Consider the following 10,638-nt stretch of genomic DNA (forward strand, 5'->3'; position numbering starts at 1 on the left):
TATGAAAGTTATCAACAAAAACCAAGTACTTTTTTCAAAGCTCCCCCCCCCCCCCCGGACGGACAGACGTTTTCAACTTGCCAAGGTGGTACCCCCGGAATCTAGGGAAATCTAGGGAAATTTCGATTCCCAATCTAGGGAAATATTGCAATCTGGACTTGGCAACGCTGGATGCAAAATCAGTGAAACGCGGTGGGCGGTGAAAAGAAACGTCAGAAATCAACAGAATTGGCGTCTTTGAGTGCCGGTTTAGACCGTCTTTTAGAAGTTTCGTTAAGTAATTTCAAAAAGAATTCAGAGACAGGTGTTATCAGTGGATACATTGACAATGAAGTAAATTATGAAGCATGTCTGTGTTCTGTGAACGCGTTGGGGCACTCTTTTTCAACGAGAGACAGTATGAAAAAGAAGTTGGGAGGTAAGTTCTAAACCTTAGGGCCTAGGTCTAGGGTAGGCCTTCCCATTTCTTCAGTTCATAAGCAGCTGCTGAGATTTACGAGTTATTCGAAATTAACATTTCCAATCTTTCAGATGCAGTATACACGTTCTGCCCGCCTACAGTGGAGTTCTTTGGGATGCCATTTACATTCGGTATGAATGCGTACAGAGAGTGCGCCCAAGGCCCCCGACTACACCGCCCAAATAACAAGAAGAAAAGAAAGTTGAATTGGTATGTTAATACACCCTTGAACCACATCAGCTAGGCCTACTCCCCCTCGTCTTTCAATAGTAGCATTGACAGAGCACTCTCTGGTCCAAGATTAATGTCTATAACCCCAAAATGATCACCGTATCGTCGGTGATGTGTTTAAAATAAAATAAAAAGCGATGGGCCTGGGCCTAGGTAAGCTAGGACTAGATTACACCAGGGGCCTTCCTAATATGGCAGTTGCAGCTCCGTCTCATTTAGATTATCACGACAATCACACCAATCATAATTCATCTTTGTATGTTAAAAAGTGTGCCGTGGCTCGTAACACATCCTCCTGTCGTGTTAGTCTAAAGAAGACCGTGCTCAAAGTGCCAAATTAATTAAAGCCCCTGCAGCTATATCTCATTTCACAATTTTAATTCATATCACACTGGATTATAACCACACTTGTAATTTTATACTAATGTCAACATTGCATAGGCCCTAACAACTTTTGTAAAAGTTAATCATCTGCGTCAAATAAGTTAACCATGGTCAATTTATTTGCCGCACAAATAATAGGCGTCTTATACGTATAAGCCTATTAGACCCTATACCTTGAATTGTTCTTTCAGGCTGATCACCCAAACCATAAGAAGAAGAGGTTCCGAGTTTTGGACTCCAAGAAGCTTGGTTGTCCCGCAACGATGAGTGTGAAACAAATAAAATATTTTCCAGAATTTCCTGTTCCACCTCAAATTGCAGAAAGAGCAAAAACCAAGGTATGATAGTTTCTTTTCTCTGCTTATCCCTACATGGGCAATCACTTTATAACATTATTTTAATGTTTTCACTATAGTTAGATGCAGTGTTGTGTCAGATACTAAGTATCTAGATACAGATACTTGGCAAAATTTGTAGCTAGATACAGATACAAGATACATTGTAAAATTGTATCTGTATCTAGATACATATACTTTTTAAAAGTAACTCACAGATACTCGGATACTTTTCTTCTTTTTTGGGGGAAAACTTAAAAAATATATATATATATTATCGAAAACAGCGATTACTTTAATTTCTTAAAGACGGTAGATGTAAACGCTTGTGATTATTTTACATATTTACACTTGCTTGTTTTATTCGTTGCCCAAAAAGATATTGGCAAATTGGCCTGCAAGCGGTGATACTCGCGAGTACCCGGGTAGCATATTACTACCCGGGTACCCGACGCCCCTTGGATAAATTAAAAATACGTGAACTATGTTTAACTTGATTACTTTGGGTTCTGATGGAAAATTAAAAAAAAAAAAATTATTCATTATTTTTATTTTATTTTTTAAATTCATTTTTTATATACGGGGGTTCCCTGGTACTCGGTTACTCAGGTTAGGACCCATGTATATAAACTGCTATAAAATATTATACACTAGATGGACAAAGGTACCACTAGCTGAATCTGTGTCATGAATCTGTGAGAAAACTTTAAAATTAACTAAAGAAAATCGGTAAAGAAGTTCACTTCTCTTTCACTCTATAAATGCTGGTGTCCCACAGGGATCGGTTCTATCTCCGACTTTGTTTTTGTTGCACATCAATGACCTTTTGACATGTGCACCGATTCATTGTTACGCGGATGACAGTACAGTTCATGATAGCTTTTTGTTTGACAAGCCCCCAAAGGGCACACAAACTCCAACGGCTCGGAGGGCTTTGAAGCAGAGAATGGACGGTTATCTCGAGAGTATTTCCTCCTGGGGTAAAAATAATCTCGTTGAATTTAATGTTTCAAAGACCCAATCCTGTCTGATTACGTCTAAAAGGGATCCAAATGATAATCTAGTCTCCTTCAACGGAAGCAATTTCCGAACAGGCCTTCCATTGATATGCTTGGTGTAACTATAAGTGACCAGCTCAGGTACGGGAGCTCCATCGAAGTCAGAGTAAAGTTGGCCTCTCAGAAGCTGGGCGTACTGTACAGGGCCCGCAGATATTTTAATAGTACACAACTGCTGGCCCTGTACAAATCGCAAGTGCGCCCTACTGTCGAATTTGGCAGCCATCTCTGGTCCGGAGCCCCTAAATACCTGAAAAAAACCCTTGACTCTGTGCAAAAACGGGCGGTCCGTTTGATAGATTCCCCAATCTTAACAAACGGACTGCAACTTTAGAGCACCAGGCTTCAGGTAGGTATGCTGTCCTTGTTCTATCGGTATTACAATGGAAGATGCTCTGAGGAACTAGTGGCATTGATCCCTTCGGCACCGGTGCGTAGTCGGGATACACGCCAAACGCGCGCACAACATTTGTACACGGTTGACATTTGTCACATGAGAACGGGTCGCTTCTACGATTCGTTCTTAAGTTCAACAGCTCGGCTGTGGAACGAACTGCCGGCCTCTGTGTTTCCTCCCTCCTACAACATGGGACTCTTCAAGACCCATGTTCACTCCTTCCTCTCCACAAAAAGACCCTCCACACAGCATCCCCAAAGATGACATAGACCCTGAGGGAAATTATTTTCTTCAGGGTCTCCTGTGTGGAGTTAATATTAAAAAAAAACTTCGAAAATAAAGTATCTGAAAGTATCTGAGGTGTCAGATACTAGTAAAAATGTATCTAGATACAGATACACACATTTGTTTAGAAGGAAATGTGGTGGGAATACGCAACTTCCCATCGCTTACTTAAACCCATTTTCAACATTCGTATCTATTAAATTTGACTGTGCTGCCATGGTAGATGTCAGCACAGTACCATGGCCAAAAATATGATTCCCAGGGCCTCAACACTGCAAAATAGAAGGTGTGAAGCATACTTCCCTGTGCCCTTCAGGAAATCAGATATTTTTTTGTTGAAAATATTATTTTATATTTTTTACTGCCTACCAAACCAATAATTACTGTTTTTGTAGGGTTCTGTTATTTTTATTTATAGTAAAACATCGTGGCTTGTTTTCAGATTCTGAAACAAGTGAAGGCAGCCCTTCAATCCACCAGCCCACCTAAATGTGTGCTACGTTATTACGTCTCGGCAATCGGAGAAGCGAGCCACAACCACAGCAGAGACGCGGCCAAGATGACCCAAGAAATTCATCCTGACCTGATACAGGAGATCAACAGGCTTGTTGAAGCTGGAGTTTCCTCAGTACGAGATGTGTCTCTTTTGTTGGAGCAATTTATTAAACATAAATTTCAGGATGGGGCAGAACCTGATCGGCTCAATTCAGGATTTATCTGTCATGTTTTTAAAGGGGTTTGTTCCCTCAATGTTTATATTTCCTTTGTGTGGTGTAATATATTATTTTCCATTAATAAAATAATATCAAATTTTATTTAATTTTTTTATTGGTTTTCAAGCTACAATCCCGTTAAACTGCAATAAAGCAGTTTGTCAACAGGATGTTAATGATCAATTACCTACATACACACATACTGTTTCTGCTATCGTGGTACGAGAACACGCCGTCAGATGGAATGCAGGAAAACACTTCTTCTTCTTGACATATAAATTTATTAATTCACAATATAATTGCAGAGGATCTTATTTTCCTCTGCTAAAACTTAAACTGAAAGAAATAAAGGTCTAGTTTCCTTTATTCTTCAGTTTTCCCTAGGTTTACATAAACCTAGTAATTATCTCACGACTGACTGCCTAGGTACGCATGTACCTACCAGTTATATCAACACTAGCTCCTGCGTAGGTACGTCTGTACCTACCCGTTATAGCAACACTGTAATACTGTCCTTTTTCTGGGAGGTATCTGTATTTAAACTAAATTCTGAAGGACATTTTACCAAAATAAAGATGTTCCACCCGCTCGTTGGCAAACAACATTCTTAACATAAAATAAAATGCACTTAACTATTCTTAATGATACAGACATGATTTAAACAATACAAATATTTTAAAGGAATTATTTTAAGGGAGATGAAACTTTATTTGGGGCTTTTATTACTATGGGACAGGGGTGGGAAAGGTATTGGAAAATATTTTTAGGCATAATGGTTTAACTAGGGTCATCATAAAATAGAGAGCGAACAGCTCTATTTGAAAGCTGCCGCCGCTTGGAGTAAAATGTCACTAATTCTTAAATCATAAATGATACAAACAAGACAATATGTTTATAAAAATACCAGGCCAATGAATTGTTTTATTGTAGGGTCGAATCTGCAAATGTGGGAAGCTACACTAACTTTAAAAATACGAACTGTGAGAACTGGCCTGAAGGTTAAATTTTACTGAGCAATATGTAATAGTCGCATTCTGGAAGATACACATACTATAACTATACAATTAACACACCTAAATTAATATAAACTATCTCTATTTAGTAACCATTGTTTCAGCATATATCTCAATCTGTTTGTAGAATCGCAATTTTTTATATTAATGGGTAACATGTTAAGCATTTTTGGCACGTTAAATTCTAGGGTTCGCCATGCGTATTTATTATTATATTTTGGAACAAGCATTCCTTCATTCTTTGTAAACCTTGTATTATATTCATGTTCCACTTTCTTTTTATAATCAGACTCAGATATATGTTGAATCAATATTTTGTACCATAATAAGGCCTGCACCGGTAATATTGTTAAATTCCGATACAACAATGATATGTTTCGTCTCTGTGAAAAAATATGTTTTTGAGCTAATAACTTAACCATAGAATTTTGTACTGATTGCAGGTGGTTTAAATTAGTTTTACAAGAGTGACCCCAAGTAGTTAAACCATACCGTAAAGTTGATTCTGCGAGTGATAAGTAAATCATTTTTAAAATATTCACCGGAACGAAACATTTCAGTTTGTATATCCTACCCACTATCGCTCTCAGCCGCTTGCAAGTTTTGTTTATTTGTGTATCCCATTTGAAATGACAATCAACAGTCACCCCCAAATAAACGTATTCATTTACCAGTTCAATACTTTCACACATACAGGGCTGTAAAATGTTTTGATGAATACATATAAAGTTATGTGAAATTATTTTAGGCATGATCTGAAATGAAGCATGTGGAGACCGTATGCGCATCAATTTAGTTTTCTTGGTATTAATGATTAGACCTGCGTCATGTGACCATTTTATCAGGGACGTAAAGTCATGTTGCATATATTTAATCGCAATGGATAATTGTTCATCGGATATGACAAGAGCAGTGTCGTCAGCATATACAAAGTGCCTTACATATTTAAATATTTTTTTCATTATTGATACAAATATAATATAAAGGGTTGGACCCAAAATCGACCCCTGCGGGACTCCAGCATAGATTTTTTTCCTCCAGCTCATTTTTTCTAATATTTTTACACAGATATGTCTATTAAATAAATAATTTTTAAACAAATTAAGTAGGTTACCTCTAATTCCAATTGCTTCTAAGATTTTTAATAATTTCTATGGGTCAATTGTATCAAACGCTTTGGAGTTATCTATAAATAGTACTAAAACATGTCTTTTATGGTTTAATTAATTATTAATATAATTTGAAAAATCCTGTAATAAATTCTCTGTGCTTTTTTTCTTTTGAAAGCCATATTGTTTTTGGTCTATAAAGCTAAATTTTTCCAAGTAAGTATATGAATCAATGAATTGCCCAACTTCCTTCATTGCTCACTTATCCTTCAACATACTATATGGCATCCAAATTTTCACATAGACTCCAAATAATGCTAGTTTTACTTTCCCATAGGTGTACTGTTTTGTAATGTAAAAAGATTAGATACTTAGAGTATATATATAGGCCTAGTACGAATCTGTACAAAAGTTGAACATAGGGCCTACCACAAGTCTTTTATTGTCCAAAATTTAATTATATTTGCAGGAATTAGAATGTGGTTGCCATACCAAACAGTCTTTATTAAGGCTTTGGAATCGACTTTATGATATTGGCCCTATAGTAATGTAATCTAACTAAATTAAATCAAGGTGCAAGAATAAGGAAGTTGAGTCCATTTTTTTATTTTTTTTATCAATGTTCGCATTCAAACTTAAATACTGGTATTTTTTTTTAAAGTTTGTTTTCATAGTTAAATTAATTCTCAAAGTTTAAATTTTATTAAGCCCGCCAAAACGAGCGGAATCCGAGCGGTAAGAGGCGGGGTGTGGGTGTGACGTCATTCGAACTGTGAAAACCACGTCGCTTAAGCATTTTGTATGGAAAAATTTTTAATTCTTCAACAAGGAATTCCAGTAATTTTTTTGCCAATGTTAACCGTCTATTAGAATTGATGTTATTAAAAAAAAAGAAAATTGATTAAGATTTCATAGTTAAAATAATATTTTAAGTTAGAATATTAGCTTTTCCCGCCCGGTACGGTACTTGTACGGTATTGCCGTCGCTATTTGTTGACGTGCCCCGCGCGAATTCGGGACCACCACGCAGAAAAGTAAAGACCAAAAGTAAAATAACGGTATACAGCCCAGTTCACTGTGAGACTTTTCTGGGCGGCCGGCGGCCTGAAGTGTATCACATGCTATGATATAAATATATATTACATAAATAATAAAAATGTATAATAATAAAAACTTCTAAGTTATGCAATAAACAACATATTATTATAAAGCACTATACGAATATGTATCTTTAGAAATCCATTTCATATAATAATAACAACAAATACGTACATATATTTGACAAACCCAAATAAACGTTTGGCCTATACACCTCTCTCATCTAAACCGACCATCTCTCATGTAATAGAAAGAGATGCACAATAGGTGATCCGTTGTACGTACAAGTCACGACACATGTGACGTCAGAATTCTTTCGACCAATCGTGGAGCGTATACAGTCTATTGCTATTGAATGCTTTTTCAAGAACGTTTAACTAATTCTAAGGATAATAATATAGAAATATATTTATATATTTAGAATCGATATTTTTTGATCTACATGAACATATTTTTTATAAGTCAAAATATTTTTCACTCAACTTCCTTATTGACTCGCGCCTACCAAAACACGATTCCGCAATCTACACAACTTCTTAGCTAAGCAGAAAACCAGAACTCGAATATTAAGGCGCAATTGACTCGCGCCTACCAAAACACGATTCCGCAATCTACACAACTTCTTAGCTAAGCAGCAAACCTGAACTCGAATATAAGGGCGCAATTGACTCGCGCCTACCAAAACACGATTCCACAATCTACACAACTTCTTAGCTAAGCAACAAACCAGAACTCGAATATAAGGGCGCAATTGACTCGCGCCTACCAAAACACGATTCCGCAATCTACACAACTTCTTAGCTAAGCAGCAAACCAGAACTCGAATATTAAGGCGCAATTGCTCGCGCCTACCAAAACACGATTCCGCAATCTACACAACTTCTTAGCTAAGCAGCAAACCTGAACTCGAATATAAGGGCGCAATTGACTCGCGCCTACCAAAACACGATTCCACAATCTACACAACTTCTTAGCTAAGCAGCAAACCAGAACTCGAATATAAGGGCGCAATTGACTCGCGCCTACCAAAACACGATTCCGCAATCTACACAACTTCTTAGCTAAGCAGCAAACCAGAACTCGAATATTAAGGCGCAATTGCTCGCGCCTACCAAAACACGATTCCGCAATCTACACAACTTCTTAGCTAAGCAGCAAACCAGAACTCGAATATAAGGGCGCAATTGACTCGCGCCTACCAAAACACGATTCCGCAATCTACACAACTTCTTAGCTAAGCAGCAAACCAGAACTCGAATATAAGGGCGCAATTGACTCGCGCCTACCAAAACACGATTCCGCAATCTACACAACTTCTTAGCTAAGCAGCAAACTAGAACTCGAATATTAAGGCGCAATTGCTCGCGCCTACCAAAACACGATTCCGCAATCTACACAACTTCTTAGCTAAGCAACAAACCAGAACTCGAATATAAGGGCGCAATTGACTCGCGCCTACCAAAACACGATTCCGCAATCTACACAACTTCTTAGCTAAGCAGCAAACCAGAACTCGAATATTAAGGCGCAATTGCTCGCGCCTACCAAAACACGATTCCGCAATCTACACAACTTCTTAGCTAAGCAGCAAACCTGAACTCGAATATAAGGGCGCAATTGACTCGCGCCTACCAAAACACGATTCCACAATCTACACAACTTCTTAGCTAAGCAGCAAACCAGAACTCGAATATAAGGGCGCAATTGACTCGCGCCTACCAAAACACGATTCCGCAATCTACACAACTTCTTAGCTAAGCAGCAAACCAGAACTCGAATATTAAGGCGCAATTGCTCGCGCCTACCAAAACACGATTCCGCAATCTACACAACTTCTTAGCTAAGCAGCAAACCAGAACTCGAATATAAGGGCGCAATTGACTCGCGCCTACCAAAACACGATTCCGCAATCTACACAACTTCTTAGCTAAGCAGCAAACCAGAACTTGAATATTAAGGCGCAATCGCTCGCGCCTACCAAAACACGATTCCGCAATCTACACAACTTCTTAGCTAAGCAGCAAACCAGAACTCGAATATAAGGGCGCAATTGACTCGCGCCTACCAAAACACGATTCCGCAATCTACACAACTTCTTAGCTAAGTGTTATGTATGGCCATGTTGGCAGTCCTGATGCGTCACGTGGGAGATTATAACGAGTGTGCGCAGTGTCAATAAACGTCATAGGTCTGAGTCAACAGTCTTTTATTTTTAATAATCCCCGATATAATAATTGGCGACGAGAATAATCGAAAGAGTTAAATTAATAACGAGTAATAATAAGTCCAGGGTTAAACAGTGATTTCGTCTTTGTTTTTTCAATCATTTTAACATGTCTACGAGTACTTTGCCAGTGCCGCAATACGAGTCGAGTTGTGAAACCTTCGGAATGTTTTTAGAACGTGTTCAAATTTATTTAAAAGTAATTAATATTACGGACAAAGAGAAAATTGGATATCTTTGTATGATTATTGGTGCGGAAAAATATAAAATTTTAAAAGAAACAGTTCATCCGAAAAATATTGAAGAGTTAACTTATAACGAGATTGTAACAACACTTCAAAATAAATATGAAGAGAAAAAATGTACGATCGCCCAAAGATATAAATTTTATAATCGTCAGCAACAGTCGAACGAGGGAATTGATGATTACATTTCAGAAATAAAAAGTCTGTCAATATCATGTAATTTTGGAGCATTTCTGGATGAAGCCTTGAGGGATAAATTGGTGTGCGGTGTGAAAAATGAAGCCATGACGATAAGATTACTGTCTGAAGATGAATCGCTGAGTTTCGAAAAAGCAAAAAAAATTGTGAAGAATATGGAGACAGTAAGTTGTTCTGCAGAAATATTACACAAAGAAGATCTTTCATCGGGAGTTTTCGAAGTAAAGCCGAAAACGTCACGTCAAAGGAGTACTAGTCCGCAACAAGGTCAAAGGAGTTCAATGTCATCAAGTCGTCTTTTATCTCCATCACGTGGAAATCCCAGAAAAAGATGCGAGAGGTGTTTTATCAGTCATCAACCAGAGTCATGTCCGTCAAGGAATTGGAAATGTTACAAGTGTAATACATACGGTCATACGTCAAAATTTTGTTCTAGTGTAAAATCAATTGTTATTAATCATGTAAAATATGTGGGTAATATAAATGTTTTAAATATGTCCGTGTCTGAAACAGCTAATATTGATTTGTTTGTAAACGGTAGGAAAATGTCCTTCATGATTGACACAGGGAGTTCATCGACCTTGATAAGTCACAAAATGTACATAAAATTTTTCAAAACTTGTAAATTAAGTCAGTTCTATGGTAATTTGTTTACAGCAAATAGTCAAAATTTATATTGTTTTGGATTTTTTATTGCAAAAGTAAGTGTAAAAGATGATTCTAAATTGGTCGTGGATTTACCAGTATTAGTTATTAAAAATCTATCGTCTGAAGCTATTCTTGGTAGGAATTGGATAAATGTTTTGAATCCGTCTTGGGAAAATACATTTATAAATTCTTTTATATCAAATATTGGTAATGATAATACTGTAAATTCAGTGTCTGTCA

General features: G+C 37.3%; 1 long non-coding RNA gene across 2 annotated transcripts; it reads left to right on the forward strand.

The window, feature by feature from the left end:
• Window positions 1-235: 235 nt before the first annotated feature.
• Window positions 236-3,749, forward strand: LOC149417891 (uncharacterized). 2 transcript variants are annotated; one of them, XR_016303112.1, is made up of 4 exons: window positions 236-418; window positions 532-670; window positions 1,267-1,413; window positions 3,593-3,749. It is a non-coding gene; the product is annotated as an uncharacterized LOC149417891 (long non-coding RNA). The 2 variants fall into 2 exon arrangements; XR_016303113.1 differs by lacking the exon at window positions 3,593-3,749 and having other exon boundaries at window positions 1,267-1,887.
• Window positions 3,750-10,638: the final 6,889 nt, after the last annotated feature.

This window comes from Hesperophylax consimilis, chromosome 14, assembly GCF_061612785.1.
Source record: "Hesperophylax consimilis isolate HC1 chromosome 14, BYU_Hcon_1.0, whole genome shotgun sequence".
Taxonomy (NCBI): Eukaryota; Metazoa; Arthropoda; class Insecta; order Trichoptera; family Limnephilidae; genus Hesperophylax; species Hesperophylax consimilis.